Genomic DNA, 26329 nt, shown 5'->3' on the forward strand with positions numbered 1-26329 from the left:
AACGACTAATGCTATGGCAATCTGTTGGAGGTCACCTAGTTTTGAAGACATCTTCATGCTGAGTTTGACATTTCATGGAGGTGACACAGTTGGGTTCAGAGATTAGAGAGGGTGGCTGGAACTTAACTGACAGATAGTACTGTGTGGTAGCTAATGCACAGTGGCGCTGGTACTGGCCTGGAATACTCTTCAAAGTGTAACAGTATATTATCTTTTTTAAGAATGAAGATGGGATGTGGAAATGCTGACTTTCCAAAAGAAAAAGGAATCACCTACAAAATAGCTAATGATTTCCAAAAGATATTTTGAGTCTAGGTCAGAAGGAAAATGTATAAATATCTGACTTTTATTTCCAAGCTTACCATTAAAAATACCAAAATCAAACTCTGGTGGACTCAATTGAATTTCTTTATGATCTGGAACATAAGAACTGTATTGGCTGCATGGGAAGGGCCAACTTAAAATCAATTCCCCCACATTCTACTTTGGCTATTAAGGAAGCTTTATACGAGGTGGCATTTTTATGCACTACTTGTTTCCCTACATACCGTATCAGACATTTCCAGGGAAAGTAAGATGCAATTTTTCCTTTTTGTCAAGTTTCGGGGCTGCACTGTAGACATTTAGAGTCTGAGAAGCCAAAATTACTCTTATGGGGTTTTAGGACTACAGACACTCTATTTTAAAATGTCCATTTATTTACAGGTCAAATCCTGCTGCCACAAATAGTATTACAGCGAAAATCTATGTGGAACAAAATGATCTTCCAGCCTCAGTCCATGCTCCACTTATTTCATTAAATATTTGATACAACTAAATTCTAGTACCACAGAATAAACTGGACAGTTCCTTGAAGCCTATTGTAACAAGATTGAATCTTTACTCACTAACTACCTGAAAGGTATTTTGAGCTCTGAAGTGTGACAGAGTATTCAGAGGATTGACATTTTGAGACCAGTTAGGGAAACACAAAATCCACACCACCAACTCCCCCAAATGAAGCCAAAATACCACAGCTTGAAGCAGTTTTTGACATGCCAGACCTATGCACTTCAAGGTTTCTATTGATACTAAGAGGAGTTTTAAAAAAAACTTCAAACTAAGCTGTTACTTTGAGTCCTATTCTTATTTTCAGATGTAATGTTCATTTACATTGACCTTGATAATTTTGAGATGAAAACATGAAACTAATTTGGGTTGCATTAAGTTTAAATGTCATAAGACAGAAGCTCTATATTTCTATAAGATACTAGAACTGAAAGGAGGATTCAACAATATTCATGCTAATTGTTGTTCAGTCATTTCAGTTGTATCCTACATCTTATGGCCCCATTTGTGGTTTTCTTGGCAAAGATATTGGAGCAGTTTGCCATTTCCGTCTCCAGCTCATTTAACAGATGAGGAAACTGAGGGAAACAGGGTTAAATGACTTACGAGGGTCACAGCTAGTAAATGTCAGAGTCTGGATTTGAACTCAGGTCCTCTTGACTTCAGGCTTGGAACTTTGTCAACTATACCACCTAGATTCCTTATTATATGATACATCATACATTTACTACCACTACCACTGGAGGGCAGAATCAGAGGCAGAAAGGTGGTGTAATGGATAGAGCACTGAGCTTGAAAACAGGAAGACTTGAGTTCAAATATGATTTCAGACACTTACTAGCTGTGTGACTCTGGGCAAGCCATTTTACTTCCTTTTTATTTCATACCATTGACTGTAAAATGGGGATAATAACAGCACCTACTTCCCATTCGTAAAAAGTTTAGCACTGTTATCATTTCTTATATCATTTTCAAATAAGAATAAAAGGTCATACAACCGGTCAGCCTTATATGTAATGATAAGTAGCTTGCAAAATGTATTTGTAATGTAATTTTTAAAGAAAGTCTGAAAATTACTGCTTTGCTTGCAGTTTCTCCAGTGATGATTGACAGGTCACAACACAAAAAGATCCATTCCAGGAATTTCAAGTATACTTAACATTACTGGAACTGAAAAGCAATGCTAATAAGCTAAATAATTATACATTGTTTACTTATAGCCTTACTAATAGATGCATCATTTCATTGGTGTTTTCCTCAATACTTTGCACAAATTATGCAGAAAATTTACCAAAGATGGAATGTATATATTTTAGAGCTATCTTTGTCCATGAGAAAATAATTGTTCATTAATCTTGAGACATCTTAAGTGACAATCATGATCTTCCCCAAATTTTCCCCTGGGAAATGCCAAAATTTGTTCACTAACCTGGCAGGACCAAGGCTTATAACCAGTATAGATTATCTTATATTAATGGTCAAAGTATACTGCATAGGGTTAAAAGTATATAGTACATCCCCAACAGATTTTGGAAAAGTATACTCAAGTGTTTTGGGGAGACCTAACAACTATATTGATTAAAAGTAAATATGAAGTATCAAAAAGAGCAAGTAACTGGGAGTCTGAAGACCTGAGTTTGTATTCCATTACTTAGAGCTGTGTGATCTTGGACTTGCTGTGATAAATGTTAACTGTATCTACCTTTAATTAAACAAACTCATTTACTAAACCTCTATTTTGCAAAAGGCAATACTCTTGAGTGATGGGGATGCATAGATAAAAGCAAAATAGCCGTAGATATCCAGGCAAGGGAGACATTACAAATATACAAGGCACATAAAAATAAGTAAACACAACATTAACACAAAATAATACAAAGCAACGTCAGAAGGAAAAGAGTACTACTAAGGGGAAGAGGAAAGAAAGAAATTGGGGGAAAAAGTCTCTTGAAGGAGGTGGTAGTGGGATTTTTTTGTAATGAGAATAACATAACCTATAAAGCAGAATTTATAAAGAGAAAAGGAAGTACTTTTTAGATAAGAGGCACCATTTGTGCCAATACCGAGACACAAGAGATGAGTTGTTTCATAATAGCAATAGGTAGTATTTCAATTTGAAAAGAGAGAAAGTATGAAATAAGATTGGAAAGGAAAGTGAGAGACAAACTGAAGAGGGCTTTAAATGCCAGGCTAAAGAAATTGTATTTGATCCTAGAGAGAGTGAACAGTTACTATGATTTTTGAGCAGGAGTTTGAAATGGTTAGATCTGTGTTCTAGGAATATCAATTTGGCAACCAAGTGGAGAACAGAAAAGAGAAAGGTGAGATTATAAGCAGGGAAAAGAATCAGCACACAATTACAACAGTATGGGTAGGAAGTGATGAGAGCCTGGAATAGGGTGGAGGTGGTATGATGGGGAGAAAGGAACAGATGAAAGATATTGTATAAGTAGAATCTATCAATTTTGACAATTGGTAGGATATGGGGCTTTGAGGAAGAAGTAAGGGGAAAGGAGGACTACAGTATTTTGAACTTGGGTAGTTGAAAGTATGGTGTTGCCTCCAAACAAAATAGGGAAATTTAGAAAAGGGATGGGTTTGTGATGTATGGGATGTACTAAACTGAAAAGCATAACAACCAGTTGTTAATACAGCAGAGGTTAGCAAAGATTTTGGGGTTAGATAAAAGGATTTGAGATGATAATAAAACCCATGAGAGCAAGGTAAAAAGTATATTGAGAGAAGAGATGAGAGTGTAAGCCAGTCTAGCATAGATCAGGTGGGAGGAATTGTATTTATAGTTAGTGGGCAGGATGAGGATAGTGATCAAAAAGCCTGAGAAAATAGAAGATCTGAGACAAAACTGTGACACAGGAACCAGTTAGCAGAAAACGTGTCCAGAAAAAGAGGATAGTAAACAGGGTTAGAAACTGCACAAAGGTGAAAGGTAAGGACTAGGATAGACCTTTACCTCTCATAGGCCCAGTTACCTCCTGGAGGTGCTTATCCTCTGTGATTTCATATACATACACACATATACATATATGTTTGTGTATCTGTCTATTTTGCCTGTAACTAGTTGTTTGCATGCTATATTGATTGTTTTTGTCTCTGTACCTTTAGTGCTTAGCACAGTGCCTGACACATAGTAGACACTTAATAAATGCTTGTTGAACTCCCACTGACTTGATTTTAATCCAGTCACTTCATTTTATATTTGAAGAAACCATGGCCCCAAGAGGATAAGAGCCAGAATTTATACCTAGGCCCTCTGATTCTAAATGTAATATTCTTTTCATTGTTTAACTGCTTTGAACCTCAGTTTCCTCATTTAAAAATTGGGTATTAATACCTTTGCCCTCTATCTTAAAAGGCTATTGTGAGGCTCAAATGAGAGAGTGTATGTAGAGTCCTTTCTTTATTTTATTTATTTTGTGGGTTTGGCTAGGCAATGGGGTTAAGTGACTTGCCCAGAGTCACACAGCTAGTAAGTGTGTGTCTGAGGCTGGATTTGAACTCAGGGCATCCTGGCTCCAGGGCCAGTGCTCTATCCACTGTGCCACCTAGCTGCCCCTTTTTAATTTTTGTTATTTTTGTGATTGTAAAGCACTTTCTTAATTGTAAAGCACAATCAGTAAATATCAATGATTATTATTATTTTGATTTTGAAACTTAAAAGTGTTATTATATGACCTATAATATTGCAAAGCTGGAGTGGTCCTTAGAGATGAGTTAGTCACCCTCATTTCACAGAGAGGAAAAGTAAAATGGGTTACTAAGATTATGTAACTTTTATCAGTAGTGGCTGAATTAGAAACCGTCTCTTGCCTCCCAAACTAATCCAGTTTCAGTGTAGCTATACTCTTGTCTACTGTGTGCTATGAAGCAAGCACAACATTCTGATTCTTCCACCTTTCTCTAAACAAAGAAATGACTTCAGGATCCTCATTCCTTTGACTACTCAATCAAGAAATTGATATCCTAATTAATCACTGATTTTTAAATAAATGTTTCCAGGAAAGAATCACCAAGACGAATTTTCAGAAGTTGTGTTTTTGTTTGTTTGTTTGTTTTGCCTTGCTTTGAAACTGGGGGGAAAACAAAAAAAAATCACAATAAAATAGCCATATATATACCATACCAATAATGACTTAAACATAAATTCCAATAAAATAATCTGATTATGTCCTATGGAATAGACAAATCACCAATAATAATCCACAGAATCAAAGATCTTTACACACAGTTCCGAGTCATTAAAGGTAAAATGGCAAATCCTTGTAAAAAGAAATGGTGTTTAAAATTAAGTCTGCTAAAAGCTTGTTGATGAGTTATAACGTGTACCAAAGGATTAAAAATTACTTTTTTCTTCAGAAGAAAATGATGATAAATTTGGTCATGTGTGTCTGCACTTAACTAACCCAGCAAGAACTGGAGCTAATGGTTAGGATAACACAAGGGTAATGGGTTTTTTTTGTTGTTGTTTGTTTGTTTTTATTTATTTGCTTGTTTTTCTTTTTGTTTTGTTTTGAATCCAGAAAGGATGGTAAAAGAATATGGCTACTGCTCTAGGCATCCGAAAGGAAGATAGCTTTCTGAAGGCCCATCCTTCACTTTGACCTTTGGAACTTGTATCTAGCTTGAACCTAGAAACTTCATCCTTGCAAAGCAAAGCCTATAGAAATGTACCCTGAGCAAGATTTATGCTGCTTAAAATTCTACTTTGGTTCTTCTACTTCAGGTTTCCATTATCCTTGGCACAAAACTTTATTTGGAAATGGTATTATTTTTTTGCTCCTGGATTATTTTTCCTTTGGTTCAGGTTTTTTGTGTTTTGGGTTTTTTTTTTACTAAAACACTGGTTTTATTTTTTTTTTACTAGCAATGATTAGTTATGTATAAAGTCTTTTCTACTCAAAGTACTTAGAAATTTAAAAAAAATCTAGATTCACATTAGGACACTTGCCAAATAAAAGCTTTCAGAGCATTAAAGTTAAGTAGATATTCACTAAAAGGTATGCTTTATCACTAGTCAGTCAGTTAAATAAAGATAATGATAAGCAGCAATCTATATTGGTGGAGAAAATACCCTCACTGGTATAATCAAACTCTTAAAATATGAGATCATAGGAAAGAATAATAGATTTTGAGCATTTTATAGGTCATGAAACTGACACATAGAAAAAAGTAGCCTAAGGTCATTCATGTAGTAAGTGGAAGAGTAAGGACTGGAAGCCAAGTACTTGATGTTAAATACAGCTCTCTTTCCACTTTACAAACTTTTAACCTCATCAATGTTAATTGTCAAAAGAGATAACTAAGGTTTTAGATTTCCCAGATTATCTTTCTGTGGAGATCAACTAATTATTACCAATTGTTCACAATTACATAACATTTAAACTTTATAAAATCTGCACTCAAAATTGTGAGAATTAGGTAGTATAAATTTTTTCAGAAATCCATCAGGCAAGAAACAATCCTTAAGCATTTGGAGTGGTTCAAGGACACTTGGGACACTGAACAGTTTCCTAGGCACTAATGATATCAATACAAATAAACCAAAACCAAAACAAAACAAAACAACATCTTCTACTCTCAAGGGTCTTACATTCTATTGGGGTAAAAATGAATAAACTAGGTCCCAAAGAGTTATGTGACTTGCCCACTCAGAAGAGGTAGTTATATGTCGGAGATGGGATTTGAACCTAAGTCTCTTTGCTTTAAGTGCAGTAATATTTCTACTGCATCACACTGCTTATCATCATTACAAAACAGATAAATATTAACAGATAAATATTAACACACATTCACCTTTTTTGCAGACATAAAGGGATGCAGTTTATCACACATAATTTAGCTATATATTTTAAACTTATCTGCCACACTAATATGATGGCATACTAGTACAGCAAAAAGAATTCCTGGACATGTTTTTGGAAATATCCAAACAAGTTATGTTTGTACAGCAAAGAATTTCTAATGGTTTTCTATACTCTTAGTACATCTTTGGCACCAGTGGGGAGTGAAAAGGGATTGGAATGGATGTTTACTCAATCATCACACATATGGATGGGCAAGAAGGAACTTTTTTTAAAAATCAATTTCCTATGCCATCATTCTATTCCAACCTCTAAACATCTCATAACTATAATATTTCAATAGCCAACCATCTAGCATGCTTTAATCTAGTCCCTCTTCCTCCCACTTATTTTTTCCATATACTAATTGGTTTATCTTCCTTAATCACACTTCATCATGCTACTATCATGGTCAGGATTCTACAATGGCTTTCAATTTCCTGTCACATAAAATCCAAATTCCTCTACCCGAATTTAAAGACCCCTCTAATCTAGACCTTCTATATTTATTCACCCCTTCCCCCTCATACCCACTACTCCAACACCTGTGCTTTCTGCTCCAGTTGAGTCATAGGATAATAGATTCAGACCTTAAAGGAACTTCAGAGACCATCCCCTTCATTGCACCAATGAGGAATCTGAAGTCTAGAGAAGGTTTGGTGATATTTACAAGGTTATAGAGGAGATAGACATCACAGACAGGATTTAAAATCAGATCCTCTGACTTCATAGCCAACGTTTTTTCCACCACACCACACTGTCTCTACTATTTCTTATGTAGATCATATCTCTTTCTGATTCTGTAATTTTGCTTATGCTGTAGTCCGAGCCTCATAGGCCCTTCCCTTCTTTTCACCCAGTGCAACTGTATTTCATGAGTAGAGTCATTTCTATCTTTGTATTTGTATTCTCAGCACAGAGCGCATTTCCCGGCACTCAATAAAAGTGCTGGCTGATTGATTGAAACTGAATCCATCATACTTTCTTCATATTCTCCACGAATAATTTTCAAACTATTCTACCTTATACTTGATATTTCTGTTTTCTAAACTAATTATTTTACTTATAACTCAAACTTATTCATTGATTTAAGCAGATATGGTATTTACCACTAGGTACTGAGAGACATCAAAAGCTCAATGAACTATAACACCTGGCCTCATAGAACTTATATTCTAGCGATAAAAACATGAAAGCAAATAAATATAATGCAATTAGAAGTATGTAAGAAAAATACAACATTCTAGAAATGAAGAACAAATGAAAAGGCATATAGTAAATGTTTACGATGTGTTGAGCACTGTGCTAAATACTGATGCCATAAATACAAAAGTGAGATAATATTTGCCGAAAAACAACTTACATTTTAATGGGAAGGCAACAAATATAAGGGAGTAGTAACCACAACCGGGTTATTTTGGTTTGGAAAATTCTAGAAATAGCAAGTAGAGGAGCTCCAGTATAGTGGAAAGTGGTTCTGGAGTCAGAAGACATCGCTGATAATCCCAAAGGTGATATTGTTACCTGGAAACATGGGATAATCTCAGTCTCCTTGGACCTCAATTTTCTCATCTGTAAATTAAAAGAGTTCTGCTAAAAGATGGACTTTGAGGTCACTATCAGCAGGGAAGTAGAGTGAGATAAGACTAGGAGATAAAACTAAGAGTTGGAATTAGATCATGGAAGATTATTCATGGCTGGCTAAGGTGTTTAGTTATCTTCATACATATTGATCTTTTGACCCTACAAAACTATGTCTTCCCTTACTGTAAGGAATGTTTTGTATGTATTATGCATGTCTTATATTGGCTACAGGGTCATAATTATCAATACAAATTGAAAGATGACTTCAACACAAAACTAAATATAAATTATCATAGATTAGGGAAGATTGAAAAGACATTGGTATAGTTGATAGTTGTATGGATTTATATACATTCTTTTGAGTTTCAACATTTTAGGGTTAGTCTTTTCTATTTACATAAAATGTGTTTTTAAAAGGTTTCTTTCACAACACAGTATGTGAAATTGACATGTAAATCGTTCATTATATAAGAAGGCAAACTTATCTCTATACCTGTACAATCTGGAGACATGGATCTGTTTGTTGACCTATCACTTAATCACTTAGGCAAATTTGTACATGTCCCTTATGTGCAATTTCTATTATTTGAATCATTTTTTTTAATTTTTAAAATTTGAAAATGGAAGTAACAGAGATTCTTCTTATAAATGGTCACAGGACCATCTTTCTATGAAACTTATTCTGAAAACAAGTAGGTAACCATTCATGTACATAGTACCTCAACTATCTGGAAAACCGTTAAGATTTCAGAAGGACCCAAGAAAATTCTCTAAGTAGTCAAATAAATGTCACATAATCCATACACTCAAAAGACACTTCCTCAGACCCTTTTTTACTCAGAGCCTGTCCAATCTTATTTTGGCTAAGATTCGTGAAAGCTTGGCTTTCTTGCATACATACATCACCAACAGATTAGAATCATCATATGAGAAGGGGAGGAGAAGGAAGCAGTTTGAATCTGGAACACTAAGCATAGTGAAGAATGAGGGAAGGCAGAGAGATAGGAAAAAACAACAACAGAAGAATTAAAAAAGTATAGCATTATATATTTATTCAACTTGAGAGCAAATAGACATCAAATATAGTGAATCTGAAGACATCATTGTATTACAGAAAACTAATGCTTGTTTACAATGACTGCATCATTAAATAAAGCATAAACTCTGTTCAGTGTGTTATGTTCAACAAGGCAAAAAAATATAATCTATTTTACAAAAGTTTATTTGAAAAGTGATTAAAATAAATTATAGTTTGGGTATTTGAAGGAATAAACCTCCATTATTGCTTATGCAAGTGAACAACATTCACTTGTGTTGAACTCCTCAGTCGTCAAACATAAGAAATCTTAGATTATTCTTTAGGATCTAGAAAGAATGTAGGATAACATAGTTAAACTTAAAGGGAAATTTACAGGATATTTAATCCAATCCTCTCATTTTATAGATGAGGAACCTGAGGTATGGAAACGTTAAGTAACTTGCTAAAGGTCACACAAGCATTAACTGACAGAGATATAATTCAAACCGAGATCATCTGTCTCCAAATCCAACATTCATTTTTTTTTCTATCACATTGTCTCCTATAGGTCAAAACAAGGTGCTAACTAATCAATAGAGAAGTAATCAATGGGAAGGGGAAACATAATAGGGCAGTAGAAGTATCCAAAGTAGGACAGAAGAATGAACATCCAACAGGTCAAAAGAAGAGATACACATTCAATATCAACATTGCAAAATTCCAGACAATCACTGAGAACTTTCAAGTTTTCTGAAGTTCAGGTAAATACTTGCTTAAAATTGTTTAAATTGTTTATGGATGCAAAATATGTTTTAGTATCCTTACTCAATTTCCTATTCAGCCAGTATACTTTTTTTATGGAAAAATGAATTATTCTTACTGGAGAACTACAGAGTTACCATACTGCATAGAGGATTGCCAACATAATTTCAGTGTGCATTTTCTGGAAATCAGAGCATGCTTAAATGTTTTTATATTGTGTTTTCCATAAATATAAAATGTTATAAGAAAATAATAGTAATTTCAAAGCTTTTTGAACAAATAAAAAAAAGAGTCAAATATGTTTCAGTAAACTGAAGCAGTGGGCTAAAGCTGTTATCCATGTATTATGTTTTAAGTTATACTGACTTTATAAAACAGAGGTCGGGGGGACTGGGAAATGGCCTACATTTGTACTGTGGATATAGGGTGGCTCATTATGTGAGTCAAAATTTAGGCCATAATACTCTCACTTGGCTATCTTTTGATTAGTAACTTTGGCAAAAAAAACTACACTCAGGAGATTTGATTACAAGAGTTCGACAATGATGTGAAATATAATGCTCGTCTCTGTCATTTAAATAAAGATCACTTCCAAGGAATCTTTAAAATGCTGCAAAATACTTGTCATACTATAGATGAAAAGTCACATTCATGTATGCTATTTTGGTCTTTCTAATAAGGTAGGAAGATGACTACTAGAACTCACAAGATATCCATCAAATGATCCTTCTAACCCGACTGTCTTACCTACCTCCCCACCAACTAAATATGAGAAACCTAGGCATATCTTGACACTGTTTTTCTCTCTAGAACTTAGCCTTTCTGCCCCACAGCATACACACACCTTATTCACGTATATACCCACTTTCCCTTCAAAGCAATGAACCTGACTGTCTCTGATCACCAGAGTAGGTAGTTTCTTAAATTTCAAATCTGCTGTTATGTCAGCAGAGGCTATGTTTCTTTAGTGGTGGTCAGAGAAAGATAGGCTTCTACTTGGGATAGAGCTACTGACTGGAGGATGTCTTTTTCATTTCCCCAGAGGGTTCAGAGAAAACTAATTTCAGAAGGCTCCCTGGTTTATGAGCACTCTTTTGGTTCATGAGTACTATTTTTTTCTCGTTCGCACCAGTTTTATTCCTTTGGAGGTTGGGAATAACAATACTCCTGTAGAAATTGTTCTGTTTTAACTTCAGCCGAATAATTACGATATACAAATATAATGGACAGCTAGATGGCACAGTGGATAGAGTGTCAGGCCTGGAGTCAGGAAGACTCTTCTTGCTGAATTCAAATCTGGCCTCAGACACTTACTACCTGTATGACTCTGGGTAAGTAACTTAACTTTGTTTGCTCATCTATAAATTCAGCTGGAGAAGGAAATAGCAAACTACTCCAGTATCTTTGCCAAAAAAATCCCCAAATGGGCTTACAAAGAATCAGACACAACTGAAAAATGACTGACCAACAAATCCACCTACATATTAATTATAATAATTATTTAATTGTATTTGTTGTTTCATTGTTGTAAAGAGACCTTTGGGTTAAGCACTAACACTTTTTCTGCAACTTTTGGCTTTAAGAGATTGCCTTTCGAGAGGCAAAATTGTTCAATGAATAGAAAATTTACCCTCTCAGTCAGGAAGACCTAGGTTCAAATCCTTCCTCTGATATATAGTCTTTGTAAAACTTTGGATAAATCATTTAACCTCTCACTGCCCCCCGGCAACTCTCTAAGTAAGTAGAGGACAGGCTGAAAATATACATAATTTATACCTCTTGTGTATGTGACCCCAAAATAATTCAACTCTTTCCAGTACAGTGTAGAGTCAATAGTAAGCAGTTTCTGGTAGAGATTATTTAATCTTTCACTGTAGTAAACACAGGGTAGACAGACCATCAAGAAATAAATGAGAAATTAAGAACAATTTAGAATGGATGCTGGTGTTTTGTCACCACATGGAACCCAGAGAAGCTATCATGGATCATCTAAATGTGATGAGCTATAGGAAGGTGATGGAAACACAAATCATCCTGTGTAGACAAAGGAATGTTTGGAAATAATAGAAGCAGAGGTTCCTTTTCTATCTGAGTTTTCTTTATCTCCTTTCTAAAATATAATTTTCGCTGTTATATCCTTTTCTTTTCTAATTCTGTGGTTACCTGTTACCACTAACAAGAATTGCTTTTATCTTCCTTTAATCACAAATTGTTTCTCATTTCAATATAAGTTGTATATATATATCTCTACTTTTCTTCTGTTATTTTAACTTGACATTTGTCAACCTCTCTTGAGGAAAAAAAAAAGACTGAGTATTGGATACTAATTTTCCATAGAGATTGCCCAGATAGTAAACGGCCTTTTCTGTCAGTAGCAATCAGAATTTGCTTGAAGCAAAGATCTGAACACCAATCTCATTCAGAAACCTAGAACAAACTAAGTGTACATTTGTTTCAAGTACTGAAGATAGCAAAATCATATAAAAAACTATTCGCCCTGTCTCAACTGTGAAGAAAACTGTACTGAAAACAATTTTTAGGACACCATCACTAGGAAATAGATGTCAAAGTATTCCTGAATTTCATTGTCAAAAATTGGAAACTTCACCATGTTAAGTGGTACTACAAGGCACACAGCTATGTATAGAAGGTGATCTCTCTAGTGACTGGATTGTAAGCTAGGTAGGCCATACTGCCTCTCAAACATCAACTAAACCACCTGCTGTTTCACCATTAAAATTTCATTATTTCAAGTTCAAATGCCTTCCCATACATATATAAACACACATAAATATACACACAACAATAAGAGACCTACAGTGGGCCAAAGACAAACTTTGCCTACTAAATTTTTTTAGCCATCTCTTTATGGGTGTTCTCTGTCAGATTCTCCCAGATACAGTAATGTACCTTACTAGAGGTTTCTAGTCTTGCTTCTCTCCTTGTGAAATATGATTTCTTTTCAAGAATATAGGTTAATCAAGTCATGGGGTAGCCAATTACATAACATGTAGTGAATATATCTTATGGAATTTCATAAAATATGTGACTGTGGTCAGTTTTAGATTTTTAGGATCACTAACAAAAAGAGAAATATTTTAAGAAATATGTAAATTTATAATAAACAAACTTTTAAATATTGGTGTTGTTGCATTTATTTTTAGGACAACTTTAAAAAGAATCAAGGCTCAAACGCAATAGCTAGAGCAAAAACTTACACACTGTCCTGTCAAATTCCCCCCTGAATGAGTTGAGAAACAATATCTCCAGGGAAAAAGGATACATGCCCAGGGCTTTAGATACAAACATACAGACATACCAACAAGTACACACCAGTGCCTGTGGGACTCCTGAAAATGTCTTATTCCCATGGGGAAGGAATTGAAAGTCAGTAACATCATCATCGGCCTGAAATGAATTGCCTGCAGAATTGAAATACTCTCCGCTGTGACAGGGCAGTGACAGCCAAGTAAGACAGCCAGCATTTGACACCTTTTCTAAAATATCCCAAATCTATATGTATGATATTTGGGGAAGGTGATGCAAAAACACTTTGAAATACAAAGAGTTCCCTGCCATGGAAAACTAGAGGAGATGCTTGAAAACTCCTATGCACTTATATGCTTGTCCTCTTCTCCTCTCCCAAACATATACACCACCCCTACACTCCCACCCTAGGACCATGTGGAAAAGTTTCAATACAGGATTATCTGTACATCTATATTAGGATTAGTGAGTTAGGACTAAATATCATCACTATCAATATAATTTACATAAAACTTAATTGAAAATAATAAAACAAACCAAGTATATTTCTTGAATCCTCATTATGAATAAGTGTGTTTAGGTTTTTATAATAATAACAACAATACATGCAGTTACAATTTTTCATATTAACAAACACGGTAGATGGAGTATGTGTGTGCTTTATTGAAAAATACATTACCCCAACTAAATTCACTATGAAAGTGCTTGCCATGACTGCGCAAATTGAAAAAGTGAACTAGAGAGGTGATTTAATCCAAAAGAGGAACAAGTTGTCACAATTTTCTCCCTATTTTAGGTAAAACTGTGTGGGGTGTTAGGTATGGAAGAGGAGGAAAGAGTTCATTACCTTAAACTTCCCAGAAAACTGCCTTCATTATGTACACAAAATTACCTTAACACGGACAGAAACTCAGGTCATTGTAGGTTGAAGACTAACAAACATCCCAGATGTGAGCATTCAAGATTCTCTGGAAAGAACATGCAATCTGAAATCCAGTCCTGACATCACTTAATATCTAGCTCTTTTTCTTTTTCTTCACACATAAGCATTTCAGCAATCAGTTCATTGCTTTTCCAGAACTTCCCTTGGCTCTCTCACCTTCATTAAAGGTAAATCTCTAGCTTTTAAGCTAAACAAACATTCATACTAGATTACTTTCCTTCTGACGACTAAAGATGTGGTTTTCACATCATTCAAATCAAAAATAGTTTTTGCTCATTTTTTTATTATACTTAAATCTGTAATGGAAACTCTTCAAAATTATGTCAGTCTGAAAACCTCACAGAAGTCAAACTCATTCTTTCAGTGATGTTGCTAACCTGTAAAATTTCACAGATCCTTGAACTCAACATTTTCAAAATTTCTTTCCACCTCATTTAACTTTGGAGCTTGTAAAGCAGGAGATTTTGTGATATGGTATGAACAAAACACTTCAATCAAAATCAAGTTACCTTTGCATTCCACAATTCCCTGAACAGATTATTAAAAAAAAAGATAAAAGGGAAGAAAGTATCTCCCAAACCTTTTTTTTTTTCATATTTCCCTTTATTTCCCTGTGAACCCGAAGGTGATGTAATTTCAAAATATGTGAGAGTTCCCAGGGAGGCGTGTTTAAAAAAAAAAAAAGATCACTGTCTAAAAGCCATAGTTATCATTGTGGGACACTTGCCTGTAAACTCAGCCTTTTACTGCCATAAACACATTCACTTGCTGCAGTGCAGAATGAATGTCAGCTTAGTCAGTCAGAACTTTCAGTGCAGAAATTCAGCCTGCTGCCGATGCAGTCACCCCGATAAGGAAGCACTTACCTTAATTGAAATCTTGCTTTTGATAGAGCTCAGACATCAGTCAAATCAACCTTGATTGGGGTGGGGGTATCTAAGTTTTCAATCAACACCCTCCAGGTAGCTGCATGCTGTGCTGCTTTTTTCCTGTTTATGTTGAACTCCTTGCTGTCTAAACGAGAGAGAAAGAGATAAGCTGAAATCCTCAGAGGTTCCCAGTGAGTAAGTGAGGACCAAAGCAATGTTTCTTAACATGAGATTCTCCGCAAACGTGCTCGGGTCTGGAAGACCCAGTAACTGCTGTGATAGGCTCCTGTCATGTCCCTTGAGCTGTGGGATGATCATTGACCTGATTAGCACTGAACACTCCCTGCATGCAGGAAAAGCACTGAGAGGATTGGTGGGTCGAAAGGGAATTGGAAAAGGAACCAGGGCCACTTGGGAATCTTGTCTCCTCCAGACTAATGGATGAGCTGCAGCCAAGGCTATAATTTCTGAGGAGGTTACCCACGATGTTAACCATGTGAGGACTTAAACAAATGTGCTTTCGCATACTGTTTCTTAAGGTGCATAAGTAGTAGACCCAGAGTACAGCTGAGCAATTAAGAAACTGGTATAGCTGATCTGTTAGACAAACCTCGAAATATTCAGCACTTATAAGCAAAAGGATAAAAGCGGATTCCTGCATGTGCCTTTAACCCTAGACACTGACGCTAACTTTGACCTTAGGTGAGTAAGCTTGTCAACTCAACAAGGGCAATTTTCTGTTATAAAATGAAGGCACACACAACAAAGTATACCTGGCAATTCTTCACATTGACAAATGTACCCATACACACAGGACTATGGTATTATTTGTTTATTCTCTAAAAAGGGGAGACTGAATGAACATCAAATTGAAAAGATGATTATATTATTCCATTAAATATTTCTGATACCCAAGATAATAAAAAATTGAACCTTACTAAATTATCCCTTCTATTATTATAAGGGAATCTGCTAACATTCTAAATGACACTAATCAAAGTGAACAGGACATTTTATGATGGCCTCTAGACGCTCGCTGCACACATTGCGTAAGATACTTAGTTTCTTAGTATCACTTGATAAAACCTACCCCACAGCTGACCTTTTGCCGTGGCCCAGCTGACAGCTTCTTAATAGGTTTTAAATCCAAAATTACCAGTTTACTGATTATATATGTCGCTTTAAAAAAAGAGAGGTAGGAATACCAAATTGTTAATTTTTGTTGGTGCTAACTTTAACAGGAGAAAAAAAAACATATGCAAATAACATAAAAAGAACAGATGAAACAAGTCATTTGCATGTCTTAAGGGTGAGAAAATTTCATTGCCAGAAAGAATAACTGGAGAATGTCCTCTCATAATGATGCCAAAATGTTCAGCACCTCTATTTTTCCAAGCCAGTCACACTTGAGACATATGGCATTCCCTTGGTAACACTGCGTTTATCAGTGTTACATGCGCGCGCGCGCACACGCGCGCGCACACACACACACACACACACACACACACACACATACACACATATTTCAACTATAGTTGTATTTCTATGTTTGTATGCATCCTGGAATAACTCTAATTCAAATGAAGGAACACTGAAGTAAACTCATATTTATTACAAAAACTGGTCACCTCAAATTTTCATGAGATGTATCATAAAAGTCTATTACTCATTAATTTTTTTAAAAAGTTTTTCAACTGGACCCTCTGTAAAACATAAAATCTCCTATAAACTGGGAATTACTGTAAAAAGGGCAGATTATTGAACTTAAAATGCACGTTCTAACCACGAGAATCTTGAGTAAGGAGGACTAAGACAATTCAATTTACAGATGAGGTCTCTTGCTCCCTCAGCTGGCTGAGGTTGGGAGCTGTATGGAAGAAATCCTCTCGTCAGTGGGCACCTGCCCTCCTGCAGAGAAAGAAAAGCACTTTTTCCATCTCAACAGGAGAACCATTATCCAGTTAAAGATTAGCATTAATGAGTTCCACTTGAAAAATGACTACTTGAAATCTCCACCTCTCAAATGAGGCATCTAAAACATAAATAGTAAATAGGGAACATAGTTACTACTCTCTTTATAAGAATGTGGGAGTGTCTTTGAAAAAATACTGATGAAAACAAAATATATTTAATATTCTATGGTAGTTATGCAAATATATATGCACACACTGATACATATATACATGCACATGTATACAAATTGATTTTCTACATGCATATGCATATATTACACCTATATATACACAAACATATTTATTGTATGTCTATGTATGTATAAGCAATTTTGGATATACTCTCTAACTGGTCTAAGGTTTAATTTGGCAACAAATTTTATTTTTTTGAAATTGCCTTCCTTTCAAAACACCTGCTTACTTTACCCTACAACCTTCAAGAATTATACTTTACAGCTAAGAGGAGTGCTAATTTCACTAATCTCATTCGCTTTATTTTGCTGCAGATGGGAAATTGCATCAGGTAAAACATCTTTGACTTGATGTAATTTTTAGCTGTAAAGTACAATTCTTGGAGGTTGTAGGTCATGATAAAACTAGGAGGAATGTATCTAGTGCCACTTAATTGAAAATTCATAATTCCCTTGTTGAGACCTTTAAGTAGTGTGTGCTCTAATGGCCAACGTTATTATAATAAACTTCGTGGAAGAAAATTAACAATACAGTGAAAAAGGGAGGTGAATCAATAATCTCTCTCACAATCTCTCTCACAATCTCTCTCTCTCTCTCTCTCTCTCTCTCTCTCTCTCTCTCTCTCTCTCTCTCTCTCTCTCTCTCTCTCTCTCTCTCTCCTACCTAGACTTTAAACATTTTCTACTATGTGCTAGGAACATGAATATATATGGCAAACATTTCCAATGACTCTGGAGCTCTTTGAATCCACCTGAATTGAACAATTACCCTGATTAATGGTCATTTCACATCTACTTTGTTAAAACTTATTTTTGCATGGCAAAAGGTTAAACACTCAATTTTGTAATACATTGACAGAGTCCATTTCAATATACAATATTAAAGTAATGGAGAATATTAACAATGAAGGAATAAAAAGTAAAGCATAATAATGAGAGTACCTTTCAAGTCAGATTATTATACTTAGTTTTACTAAGTAATAGAACAGAAAATAAGCATCCTGAGTGGTAGGGGCTGCTTAGTTTTGTCATTTTGCCCCTAGAGTCTTGCACAGTCCCGAGGACTTAGTAAGTGATTAGCATAGTTGTTGAATGAAATCAAGTTGACTTGCTGAAAGCAAAATGAAGATGATGGCAAATAAGGAAATAAAATTCCTTGCAGATCTTGGAGGAGAGAATGCTAGAAAATACTGGATCCAATTTCTTGACTTTAGCTATAATAAAATAACTCATTAATAAAAATGCTTTAGGGTTACAAAGGGCTTTGCATGTATTAATTCATTTGATATTCACAATATCCTTAAAAAGTATTATTATTTGTACTTTACAAATGAGGAAATTGAATCTCCGAGAGTTAAATGATTTACTCTAAGTCAAATTTAGTAAGTGACTGAGCCAGGACTCATATCCAGGCTTTCTTACTTCTTACTCTTTTTACCTTTCCACTACACCATGCATGAAGACTCCAAAAAAGAGATTATAATTATTCTCTCCATCCTCATTTACTTGAGAGGAAGAGATGAAAATAAGGGAGGGGGGAAAAAAGCAGAACAGATGACATTATCTTGATAGCAATATCAAAAGCATATATATCTCAATCATGCTTAGTTAGATTGCTATTTCAGTTTTACCAAGAACAGGACTGAGATATCAAAGTTCAACACATAATTTGGAATCAGACTATTCAAATTTCACCTTGAAGTTTTAAATAAAGCCACATGAGCATTAAAATAGTAGCTTAAACAGATGAGTTTAATTTCTAGACCATATTCATAAAAATAAATTTAAGAGCTATACATTCTCATGATTTCAACTTTTAATAATATTTATATTTAATAATTGTAGTTTTGCTAAACAACTTCACATTCATTTGATCCTTAAACCAGTCATGTAAGGAAGACAGGGAGGCATCAATCCTATTTTTAAAAGGCAAAGGTGAAGCAAGGCTTGGTGGTATCAGTGTGGCCTCCTTGGCCTCTGGTTCTGGGGGTCATTAAGCAGAGGCCCAGGCTCCCAGCCTCTTGGGAGAAGTCCAAGCTCCTCAGCTCTAGCTTCCAGACCCAGCCCATCCTGTGCCTGAGGCAAAGTGATCCTCAGGCGCAGTAGCTCACCAGGAGTGAAGAATCTATATTTTTGACTAACACAAACTTAGTGTATCCTGCCCTGAAATGGGACCTTGATTATCTACAAGGGAATATTGGCAATAGAGATTTTTTAGTGTATAGTTCCAGTACCCACAAATTCCTCTGCTGTGATGATAAAAGATGGCTAACTCTCAAACTTTTAGGCCAAAGTCCAATGGGAAAGAGATGAAATTCCATGAGTTTGTGGAAAGCCTACAGGGCATAGACCAGTGGGGCAATGAAGAGAGGTTGTATCTGCAGCAGATTCTCAATGACACAGTAGGGAGAAAGACTGTCATGGACTTCTTGGGTTTTAACTGGAATTGGATTAATAAATAGCAGCAACCTGCTGCTTGTTGGCACAGAAGGAAATGTGATACCTGTGATGAACGTCACAACTTTGTTCAGATCAAGGGCTATAAACAATACATCCTGTTTCCTCCATATCACTTAGAGTGCCTCTTTCCATATCCCATGAACCACCCCTATGACAGGCAGAGTCAGGTGGATTTTGACAATCCTGATTCCAAAAGGTTACACAACTTCCAGTACATGATTGGCTATGAGACAGTAGTTGGCCATGATGATATTCTTTACAACCCTGTGTACTGGTGGCATCACATAGAATCATTCCTGAATGGAGAAACCACCATCACTGTGAGCATCTGGTACAAGAGGGTACCTTCCCCTAATAGGATTGAATATCCTCCCAAGGCTCATCAAAAAGTAGCCATAATGAGAAACATTGAGAAGACACTGGGAGAGGCCCAAGGGAATCCACAAGAGGTGGGCCCCTTGTGACTGCCTATCCTCCTATCCCATCTTATCTTGTCTGGTCTGCACTGCTTTGTTGATGAGGACTGGAAGGTCCAGAATAATAGTAATTGCAGACAACACTCAACAGATTTGATTCCTGCCCAGCCTCCCAGGTCAAGAATGTTAAGTCTGTTTGTTGCTGAGTTGTTTCAGTCACAAAGACTCTTTGTGAGCCTTTGGGGTTTACTTAGCAAACATACTGGAGTGTTTTGCCCTTTCCTTCTCCAGCTCATATTACACATGAGGAACTGAGACAAACAGAGTCAAGTGACTCTCCCAAGGTCACACAGCTAGTAAGAATCTGAGATCAGATTCAAATTCACAAAAATGTCTTCCTGACTCCATGCTGCAGCACTCTATCCTGGTCAGGTGGGGCAATTAAGCAATCCAACCTCCTCTTCTCCCATTTTTTTTTTAATCTTTTCAATCTAGAGGGGGCAATTGGGGTTAAGTGAATTGCCCACGGTCACACAGCTAGCAAGTGTTTAAGACTGAATTTCAACTAAGGTCCTCCTGGCTACGGGGCCAGTGGTCTACACACTGCAACACCCAGCTGCCCTTCCTCTGCTCCTGTCTTGAGCGATTTCTTCCTCCCTCACTTCTGTTACTAATCACCTTCCTTCTCTCTGCCCCAAAGTCCTTCATTCAATTGCAATTCCAGTTTTGTCACACTGTGTGTGTATGGGGGAGGGCTCTGTCTTTGTGTCCTTCCTCCTAGGCCCCTGAGGCTGTGGTGGTGCTCTTGTCACTTGACATGATGTTGTACAGCCTCATTGTCAAGGTCTGAGTAAAGGAAGGAGCCAAGTTTACCTGGATCACATTGGCATCTTTGAAGGGAGTTTGTGGACCTGATGATTAGTCTCCCAAGCTCCTGGAATTCCTGGTCCCTCTGTTCTGATGGTCACACTGTGACTGCCAATACCACATGCTGACTTGCTCCACTTCCACAGGGTCCTACTGCACAGAATTTGCTGCCTGGACCACAAGATGATTTTTTAATTTGGTTTTTAGTCTATTTACATTGATTGGGCCTTGATACAACAAGCTCGAGATTTATAAGACAAAGCCTCTAAGGCACAGGAATCTCCTGTCTATCCCTTTCATTTTGGGTTGAACTTCCTGGCTTTCCTGCTCTTAGCCAACCAATTGCTCACTCCCATGGACAGTGGGAGATTCAGTGATGGAAGTCGTTGATATTAGGTTTTAAGAGGTGAACGGGGCTGCTCTACTGTCCATCCGTTGGGGTAGATAAGCCAGAGCCTTTGCCATCTCCCCTAGTTCTGGATATGCAGATGTTCCAAACTTCTGAACCCCACCCCAAGAATCAAGGTAGCTGTAGCCACAAAGCACCGGCCTTTCCTTGATCTTCTTGAGTGATAGGAAAGGACTACTGTCCTATAGGGAGTCTCCCTGGAAGGAGTGAGGGAGGAAGGTGGGAGGACAAGGTTTTTTTTTTTCCTTTTCTGTAAAGGTTTAACTCTTTAGTGTCTAAGCAATAGTTTTTGTCCCAAGAAGCTCAGCTTAGAATGCACTGATAGACTGGTGTGTGTAAGGGAGGGGGTGTTTGCTTTTATAAATCCCTCTATTCTTGCCTTGGTGTTCCCTCTGATGGGAACAGGTTATGTGAGAGTGTGGAAAACATGGTACTTTCTCTAGTTTTTTCAATAACAAACAATGTTGGGAAATAGAAAAATAAAAAATAAAGATACAGAAAAAGTATAAAAATTATGATTGGATAAGGTTACTGAACTAAGTAACAGCAAAGCTAGAGATTGAATATTTGTTCTGACTTCCAGAATAAGGCTTGTCCCACTACTTTAGCTCAGGCCTTGACCATGTCATGCTAGGGTGAACCAATAACAACATATCCTTTGGAAAGAATTTAAGCATTCCAATCATTGTGAGCCTCTGTACAATACAAGGGGTGAGGGGGACTTACTAGCTGGCCATTTTACAAAATTAACAGTTTCTAGGATCAGCAAACTACAACCTTTGGGTCAAATCACCCAGTCTGTTTTTGTATAGAACTTAGCTAAGAATGTTTTTACATTTTAAAACCAAGTTTTATTGTATTTTCAAAATGAAAAATAAAAAGACACAAAAAGAAAACACTTTGAGCTCCCAGTCTTTGGAAAAAAAAAAAAAAGGGGTGATGGTGCATGACTTGGTCCTTGGGCCAAAGTCTGCTGACTGTTTTTATACCTGTACTTCTCATGACATAATTTTACACAGCTGCTAAAACATACTTGTATTGAAAGGCAATTAAATTAACTCTTTCAAATTCAGTAGCTGAGTATCATTAACCAGATTCCTAAAATTCACAGGTGAATTTATCTGATTTAATCATGATTTTGTGCTATAACCCCACTTTTAAATATTAACATACTGTTAAAGCTATACCTATGCACAATGATTAAATTATCAACAGATAAGAAATCTCAAAATATTATTGTTAATTGTTTTCAAATGGGGAAAATAAGTAAGCTGACTAATAAAGTGATAGCACATTGATCTTCCCAAAGAAATATGCCATTAACTCTGAGAAAGCTATGATCTCAGAATGCAATTAGGGTCTTTCATGTGTTTTTATTTATGTATAAGGCACACATTTTAATTTACCTGCTGATTTTTTTAAGTTAGTAAATTATAGGTAGTCCATGGAGAGGCATGTACTCAATATATCAAAAGTGGTACAGACTAGAGTTGTCTGAAAAATAATTGGACTGTCTTTGAAAAATGTTTAACTTTTATTGATATATTTTATTTTTATGTCACCTTTATTTCTAAATATATTCTTCCCCCTCCCTAGCTTAGTGAGGCATCCATAAAAAAAATAAAGCAGACAAAGAGCAATTCAGCAAGACTAACCAATATATCTTGGCAGTATATGCTATGTTCCACTAGGGCGGTACCTTTTTTCATTTCTCCTTCAGGGAGACCTTAATGATTGTAATGATGTAGTTTCAAGTTTGTTTAATTGTTCCTTCTACTTATGTTTCTGTGAGTGTTGAATATTTGGAGGTTTGCCCTACAAATCACTTATGTCAGCCTCTTAAGTAGTACTGACTTCTGGTTCCACTCCTTTGACTCTGAATCTGCTCATAAAAGTTTTCCCATGCTTCTCTGAAGTCCTCAAATTCACAGCACAGTAATTATTCCATTACATCCATGGAACAAAATTGGCTGGGTTATTACCCCAATAGACAGCAATGTCCTTCAGAACTGGCATTTAAATCAGGAGACTCATGTTTAAATCAAACATCTATCTGCCCCTTCACCTCCTTGAACCTCAGTTGCCTAATCTATAAAATAAGTCAGTTGGATTAGTTGACTTCTAAATTCCATTTTAGCTCTAAATCTATGAATCTACATATACTAGATACTTAAGAAATGTCAAACTAAATTGAATTGAAATAGGAAGACTAGGGAACTAGTCCAGACTTTGACACTAGCAAGTTATTAGACCTTTCACTAGGTACAACTTATCCTCTACTCGATATCTCCATTTTAAAAATGAGGGGGCTTGACAAAATTGTCTCCAAGGCCCATTCCAGCTTTATTATTATCTGATCATAAAACCTAAGAGTATACGTCCTTGACTTTGCAAGGTTATGAAAGAATTAGGTAGGCACAAGGTATAAGGAAGTATAGGCTTTCCCTCCAATTTTTAAACACATACATACACACACATACATAAAATATTCTTTCTGTATTTTTTCTACAAATAATGCTCTGATAAGAATTGTCACAAGGTACAATTAAAATTGTTTAGGATTCACCTTGTGAATGTTGGTTTCATATTGCTCTTACAGAAAAAGACAAATGGCTAATTTCCAGAACATTTTTTAGAGATCCTCAGGTTAATCATTATAACACACTCCTTTTCAAGGGACATGGCTATTATGTAACCATGCCAAAATTAAGTCATTAGCCCCCCCCCTTCCCTTGTCTGAGCCACTTAAAAATTAAAGACAATATAATTATAGCGATTGAAAATTTCCTCCATATTGTATTTTATTAATGGAATGCATTGATTATCTAATATTAATTTTTAATATTTATTCTTCACATTGCCTTCCCATTTCTAAGAGGCCTGCTACTTTTTGAATGGGTTAAATGAAATGGCTTTAAATCTAAGCAATTTGTTGGCTTCCGCCCATCCCATTTAAATTAGATTTATTTTGCTTTATATTTTTTAGATGTGATTTATAGGTTCAAATAAAACGAAATAAAACAAATGAATCATTTTTGTGGACAATAACTGTACTGCACTTAATGCTTCAGGAAAGATATAGAAACAATTCAATATGCGTGGAATTCCAACAACATACTTCCCTGCTGTAATGATAAAAGGAAAAAAAAACAATATTATAAAGGACATATACAAATTGAGGCCTTGGCTTTATGAATGATTAAGTTCAGCAGCAGGGTTTTTTTGTTGTGTTTTTAAACTGAGAGGGCATTTTTGAATGGAGCGAGAATAATAGTGAAGTCTGATAGCTTAGGAAGGTATTGAGACCCATACAAGACACAAAGGTAAAAGGAATTACAGTCATCATAATTGTTGCTAATAATTTCAGAAGTTAATTATAAAACTCAGGTAGGAAACAAAAAGGTCACCCTAATTTAAACAGATCAAAGGTCATGGTATTCTCAGAAAGTGGTCCAGGATTCCAAAATAAACACAAATTAACATGTGGAAGCGGCAAACAATTATCACCCCAAAAATTTCTTGAAAAAAAAAAACAATATAGTTTCCCCATCCCAGAATTAATAAAACTTTACTCTAATCTCTCTGTTTAATAGTACCTTAAAATAAGTTAAAACTGTATTATAAGCATAAATATCAAAACATTTTACTTTTCTAAAAGAATCTATATTCTAGAATTTGAAATAAATGCAATTAATTTTAAAATGCGTCTTAAAGAATGAGAGACATCATCAAATTCAAAATCCAGTTTCAAACTGGAAGAGAACTTTTAAGTTCATAGCACCTTCGTCAGTGTCATCTTAAGTAGAAATAAAAGGGTTGGTATAAAGAATGCTATTTATACTTCTAATGTTTTTAGGTTTCATTTGTAGTTTCAATATACATTTTTTCTTGGGTCGATGCTTGTAAAAGAATTACACAGCGGTAGAACAAAAATATCAATCATCCAGTGAACTTTATTATATTATTTATTTCAGAAGTTTAACTTCTTTGGACAAGCTGGCACAAGAAGTCTACCTGTTACCAAATTTCACCACTGAGTTAACAGTAAAGTTCTATTATGTATCCACTTCCTCTTGATTACCAAACAGCAATTTCCTTCAGGTACCATGGTGATGGCTTAAATTACCTCCTGAGTTTCCTTTGTGACCTCTTACTACATTGACTGTTCTGCTAATCTAGCTTCCTGTGTGCCCCCCTCTTCTTCTCTCTTGACAGAAGTCAATACTTTGCTGCCACCACATCAGCTATATAAGTCTGTCTGCCTGCCTCACTGACTCCACATCCCCTTTTAAAAGAGCTTAAATCTATCAGTATGGTACTGTGTATAAACAGCAAATTGGTCTCCACCACACCAAGTGCTCTCTTCAGGGCAGTGTTAATTCATGTAGTCTGATTTAGATAAGCCTTTTTTTAATATTAAGATTTTATTATTATGTACTATTTAAAATCAATGTGTTTTACATTACAGAACACAAATGCAAAATGGTTTTGGTCTTAACAGTTTATTAAATAAATTTATCTAAAATGTAACATACCATATATTTACATTTTTAACTCCAAAGACTAATAATAACAGCTAACATTTACATAGTGCTTACTACATGCCAGGCACTGTACTAAGCACTTTACAATTAATCTCTTTTTGATCCTCATAATAACTCTGGGACACAGCTTTTATGAGTATCCCCATTTTACAGATGAGGAAACTGAGACAAACAGATTAAATGACTTGCCCCAGTTCCCGTGGCTGGGAGTATCTAAGGCCAGATTTGAAATCAGGTTTTTTCTAACTCCAGTCTATTAGTCTCTGAAATGCCCTCATTACATGCCTTGACGAGCTCCCTTCTTTTACAAGGCCTAGCTTTATGGTAGTTCAAATCTATGTTTAAACTCCATTATTTATAT

General features: G+C 35.7%; 1 protein-coding gene and 1 pseudogene across 2 annotated transcripts in view; one reads left to right on the plus strand and one right to left on the minus strand.

The window, feature by feature from the left end:
• Positions 1-26329, minus strand: part of CDH12 (cadherin 12) — a 1313162-nt gene that overhangs the window by 541266 nt on the left and 745567 nt on the right. Inside the window, exon 3 of one of the 2 annotated variants that reach the window (XM_021000534.1) lies at positions 15127-15274. The gene's annotated coding sequence lies outside the window, so the exon portion shown is untranslated. Of the gene's footprint in view, positions 1-15126; positions 15462-26329 lie in introns of those variants that run through there. The other variant, XM_021000535.2, reaches the window with a different exon arrangement.
• LOC110217977 (hypoxia-inducible factor 1-alpha inhibitor pseudogene) lies at positions 15356-20196 on the plus strand (annotated as a pseudogene).

Source organism: Phascolarctos cinereus, unplaced genomic scaffold (assembly GCF_003287225.1).
Source record: "Phascolarctos cinereus isolate Bilbo 61053 unplaced genomic scaffold, phaCin_HiC Scaffold_4;HRSCAF=312, whole genome shotgun sequence".
NCBI lineage: Eukaryota > Metazoa > Chordata > Mammalia > Diprotodontia > Phascolarctidae > Phascolarctos > Phascolarctos cinereus.